The following is a 6,366-nucleotide window of genomic DNA, read 5'->3' as shown; positions in this document are numbered from 1 at the left end:
CTGTAAAGAAGGTATGTCATTCCCTATTAGTAATATGTCATCTATATATAGTACTAGAAATTCCACATGGCTCCCACTAACCTTCTTGTAAACACATGGTTCATATTCGTTTTGAATAAAGCCAAATCCTTTGACTGTTTCATCAAAATGTCGATTCCATCTCCTTGAGGCTTTCTTCAATCCATTAATAGATCGAAGCAACTTATAGACCATCTTAGCAAACTTGGGATCGAAAAAACCCTTAGGTTGTATCATGTGTACATCCTCTTTAAGGCTCCCATTTAAGAAAGCATTTTTGACATCCATTTGCTGAAACTCATAGTCGTAGTAAACAGCTATTGCTAGAAAAATCCTGATGGACTTGACCATAGCAACTGGTGAAAAAGTCTCATCATAGTCTATACCATGAATTTGTTTGAAACCTTTTGCCACTAGTCGCGCTTTATAGGTCTTTACTTTACCATCCATGTCAGTTTTCTTCTTGAAAACCCACTTGCACCCTATAGGGTTTACCCCTTCAGGTGGATCAACTAAAGTCCATACTTTATTTTGATACATGGATTCCATCTCGGATTTCATGGCCTCTAATTATCTCTCGGAGTCTGGACTGTTCATAGCTTCTTTGTAGGTAAGAGGCTCATCATTGTTTATGAGCATTACATCATCATCTTGAGTCAAGAGAAATCCATAATATCTCTCTGGCTCATGATGAGCCCTACTAGATCTATGAAAAACCTGTGTTTCCGGAGCAGGAACATCTTGATGTACAGCCTGCCCACATTCCAACTATGGTTCAATGTTATTTTCTACAACTCGATCTTCATCGAGATCTATAGTCCTCCCACTAATTTTCTTGGAAAGTAACTCTCTTTCAAGAAATACAGCGGTTCGAGCAACAAACACTTTATTCTCGATAGGATTATAGAAACTATACCATTTAGTTTCTTCAGAATATCCCACAAAATAACATTTATCCGATTTTGTTCCTAGCTTACCAGACACCAAGTGTTTCACAAATGCTTCGCATCCCCATACTTTCATAAATGACATGTTGTGACGTTTCTCAGTCCATATCTCATATGAAGTCTTTTGAACCAATTTAGTTGGAACTCGGTTTAGTGTATATGCAGCCGTTTCTCGAGCATAACCCCCGAAACTTATTGGAAGATATGCTAGACTCATCATCGATCGCACTATGTCCAATAAGGTACGATTTCTCATCTCATAATCTCCATTCCATAGAGGCATTTCAGGAGGAGTAAGTTATGATACAATACCACACTCCTTCAAGAAACCTTTAAACTCGAGGCTTCAGTATTCTCCTCCATAATCTGATCGTACAACTTTTATACTTTCCCCTGTTTGTTTTTCCACTTCGACCTCGTATTCTTTGAACTTTTCAAAAGAATCGAATTTGTTCTTCAAAAGACACATATATCAATATATACTGAAATCGTCAGTAAATGTAATGAAGTATTAAAAGACACCTCTTGCCATCGTACGCACTGGACCACGTACATCACTATGTATAAGTCCTAATCGTTCGGTGGCCCTTTTATATTGTCCGATAAAAGGAGCTTTAGCCATTTTGCCAATGAGACAAAGATTTGCATTCTTCATATGATTCAAAATCAAATTTATCCAAGTAACCATCTTGATATAATTTGGAAACTCATTTCTCATTTATGTAACCTAAACGACAATGCCAAAGGTATGTTTGATTTGAGTCTTTCATTTTAATTCATTTATTATCATTATTTATTTTATAGACATGAGTATTTAAATTAAGAACATATAGACCATCAAACAAACATGCAACCCCATAGGTAACATTATTCAATGAAAAGGAACAACTATTGTTCTGAATAAAAAAATAAAAACCTTTCTTGTCCAAACAAGAAATCGAGTTAATATTTCTGCAAATCACAGGCACGAAAAAATAGCTATCTAGTTCTAAAACAAGCCCAGTGGGCAACGATAAATGATAAGTCCCTACAGCTAAAGCAACAACCTTTGCTCCATTGCCAACTCGTAGGTCGACTTCTCCCTTCGCCAGTATCCTACTTCCCTGCAGTTCCTGCACATTTATACAAATATGAGAACCACATTCAGTATCTAATACCCAAGATGTAGAAGTAGAAAAATTGACTTCTATAACATAAATACCTGAATCTGAAGCGGCAACAATAACTTTTTCTTCTTCAGATCCTCCAAATAACCATGATAGTTCCTCTTCCAATGACATGATTTCTTGCGCACCAACCTTAGGAATACCACCTTTAGGCTTCAAGGCCTTGTTCGGATCAGGTTTTGGATTGGCATTAGATTTATATCCCATCTTGTTAGGAATATATGTGCATTAGTTTGATGATATGTTTAACAAAACACTTAAGTAGAAATCTAGTGTTTGTAGCCTCAACGGATAAGACCATTTTGGCTATCCGTTGATGGTGTAGCTTTACTTAGAAATAAGTCTAGTGTTGTAGCACATTTCAGTCTCTGAATTTGAGATATAACTCTTAAATGTTGAGGGAAATTATAAGTCATGTTGACTACTAGAGGATATGCAGATAGGAAGGCCAATTGTAAGTATTTCATGCCTTGTAATTTTATATAAATGAAATGGTGTCAACGGATAACTTAAAGACCTTCAACGGATGAGAAACAAAGCTTCAACGGATGTCTCTAAAGCTTCAACGGATAACATCCTTCAACGGATGAGTGCATAAACGGATAGAGCTTCAACTGCTAATACATCAACGGATAAAGCCATCAACGGATGAAGGCTTCAACGGATGTTCTGTTAAATAGCAGTTGACAAGTGGTAGTTGTACCTACAAACAGAGGCACATGGGTTGACAGAGACAACTGAGATGTGGTAGCCTATTTCAGGAACATCAGAAAAAGCAGCCGTTCTACTCTAGTATAAAGAGGCAATAGTCAACAATGCACTGGAGTAAAATGGAGAAGAAACAAGTGGAGAACTTATTTTATTATTGTACTTTTTATCTTTGTCTTTACTTGTAAACTTGGTGATATATAAACCAAGTAGCAGCTAGTAATTAGAATAGAATTTTTCCAGAGCTGTTTAGAAAAATCTTGAGAGAAAAATTATCTAGTTTGTACTAGGACGCAGCTGTGATCAACTTCTTGAATCACAGATTTTCTGAAATACCATCTCTGGTGGAACAACAATCCACCAAAAAAGTTTTTAAGGTCTGTTGTGTTCTTTACATTAGTGTTTGAATATATATCTGTCAGTATTAGCTTAAAGCAATTCATACACTTATTTATCTTAAACACATAGCCTTTGAAACTGCTCAAAACTTGAAAAAGTTTTGAGATTTACATTCAACCCCCCTTCTGTAAATCTCATTGTTAGTTCATTAGGAATAACACATCTTCCTCTTACCTTTCCATTTACCCTTTCTTTTGGCCTTCCCCTTATTCACCATCAACATGGGAACATGGGACGTCTTCTGAATGTTGGTCTCAGCAGTTTTCAACATTGCTAATAATTCAACGGGTTTTTGTCTATCTCATTCATATTGTAATTCATCATAAATTGAGAATATTTGTTGTTTAAAGATTGCAAAATCAAATCAATCTGGTGCTCCATAGCAACCGGGGAACCCAATTTAACAATATACCCAGTATACCCTATCATCCTTAGGAACATGCGGTCCAACCGGATCACGTTCTCCCTCCTTACATGCGTTCAACAACTTGAAAGTATCAAACCTCTCCTGACGAGCCTTTCCTTTAAACATACATTTAAGGTGCTCAATCATATTATAAGAATCCATATTCTCATGTTATTTCTGAAGTTCAACACTCATGGTCGCTAACATGAGACATTGAACATCCGTGTCATCATGATATGTTTTTGATAAACAGTATGTAGAGCACAGGATACTCCTTCAGGGAGAGGTGCATGGCGAGAAATATCTATTGCATAAAGTTTGCGCTCTTATTTTAGGACAATACTCAAGTTCCTCTACCAGTCAAGGAAGTTTGTTCCTGTCAGCTTGTCTTTCTCAAAGACTGATCGCACAGAGAAGTTGTTTGAATTGTTTGTCTTTTGATATCTACAATGTTTAAGATGCATAAGATAAATAAGTCAATAGATGATTATTAAATTATGTTCAAGTGATTATTCATATACATATATATATTCAAAATATATATCCCCCACTATTTTTATCAAATTAATAGCCCTAACTATTAATTCGAAAAGAATATCTTCGATATACTTTCTAGTGAGCCAGGATCCATATTTCATCATATCTTATGTCATCTTTGGTTTTTCTCCCAAAATAAGATTATTTAGGTAGACAACATTTGTCAATTATATCAACTATATAACTCTTGAATAATTTAGTGAAACAACATTTATTCGTATTTATCCAATAAATTTCACCAAACTCTATGCCTCTAAGTTCACAATCCTATTGTGGTAACTTAGTTAAGTTAAACCTAAAGGTCTAAAAAATATCATATACTTCAACACATCATCCCACGTTAGATGGGAGTACTTCGCTCTGGCGAACCCACTCCTTATCGATCTAGGGGTTAACGCGTTGGAAATATTGGAAGGCATCTAAACAACTTAATATTAACATTCAGGTTTTGTTAGTATTAAAACGATCATGATCTCATCATAAAGAGATTCCAAATTTTTCCTTAAATAAAATACTTCAAATCAATACTCGTCAATGGTTTTATTTCTAGGTAGTGGGGGAGTCACATCGGTGTCACTTAAAACCCACAACCTTACAAGCTCAATGAACCCGTTTTTGAAAAAATCGCCCCATGTCGGAAATAAAGAAGATTCGTATTTTATTCCGTGTTTCATAAATATGAGAATCTTATAATCGTTTGTAAATTTTAAAATCTTGAGTCGTTATAGATTTAATCTTGTTTAAGCAGGCATGACATGGGTGCCTTATCTAACACACATTCATTCATGCATGATTAATCTAATTAAATCATGCATCATTAACTATTTTACACATACATTCATACATCAATATGTAAAGTGCGATATGTGAATGTGCTTGGTTATGGCCTTTATCCTATGTGATCATTTTCAAGCTAATGAAAGGATCAAGGTCAATCTATGGTGAATAGTATAAATACAATTACAAGTCTTCATATTTCTTTCTTTCATAGTTGCTCCTTCTCTTTTGGACCACCTTCTTCCTTGCAAGTCTCCATTAATAATTACATATAATAATAAAAAAAATCTAATAAAATTACAGGAATAACTCGAGTTACATTCGAGATATATTAATTATAAAGAATAAATGACATGCAAGCCGTATTTAGAAACCAAAACCATAAAAAAACCATTAACTAAAGGGTCTTAAGGCCATAACCATAAATAATAACATGGTATCACATATCACAATTCAAATTATATAATCAAACATAACATATTTACCAAAATTCAGAAAATTAAAATCAGCTTTCTCAAAACTAAATATCGTTGTTTCGAGGAATGTAACGACATCCAATGGCTACAGACACGAACATGACTTTGTCTGTCTTGCTCAGTGACCCGATTCCATTCGGGAAACCCATATTGTTTGTAAAAATCGGACAATGGACACAGATTTCATCAAATCTGTTCAGCTTTTTCGGAAATCGTAACGTATAGAATCTCCATAATAAAAATAAAGTATATCATATATACACACACACATCAATAAACACAACCATCACATGATTATAAAGTACATCATGAATATCACATATATATTTATAAATATATATTCAAAATCATATATACAGGCATATACACGCACCAAAAATCATATACATGCTCACATATATCAAAATTGTAAACATACAGCCTAAATAAAAAACTTTTCTCAAGTAGATCTGATTCCATTGTTGGGATTCATGGCACAAACGCAGTGTAAAAATAAAAAATAAATATGAAAAATGAAACTGCAAATGTAGGATCCATGTGAAACAAGACATTTAATTCGGAGATTAGATGTTTACCTTAAATAAAGCTTTCCTTCTGATTGTAATGGAAGTTCTGATCTTGATGAACCGCAGCAGCCCTCCTTGCGAAGATTTGCTCTCCAAGGTATCCACACGAACGTCCGATCGTCCAACGAGCACCAGAGCCGGTACTAGCCGATTTGGCTGCCTCTTCCTCTCTCTCTCTCTCTAGCCTCTCTAAGATGTAGAGCTGCTAGGGTTTTTCTCACAAATGTGATGTGACTAGTAACCCTAAAAATATACATCTTAATGTATATATAGGGGAGAGAGGATTAAGGCCTTACCCTAAACCTAATGGACTTCTGAAAACAACCCATTCTGATTTCGGGTTTTATTTATTATTATTAAATTCGA

Source organism: Apium graveolens, chromosome 2 (genome assembly GCF_009905375.1).
Source record: "Apium graveolens cultivar Ventura chromosome 2, ASM990537v1, whole genome shotgun sequence".
Taxonomy (NCBI): domain Eukaryota; kingdom Viridiplantae; phylum Streptophyta; class Magnoliopsida; order Apiales; family Apiaceae; genus Apium; species Apium graveolens.
This window is presented reverse-complemented; position numbering follows the sequence as displayed.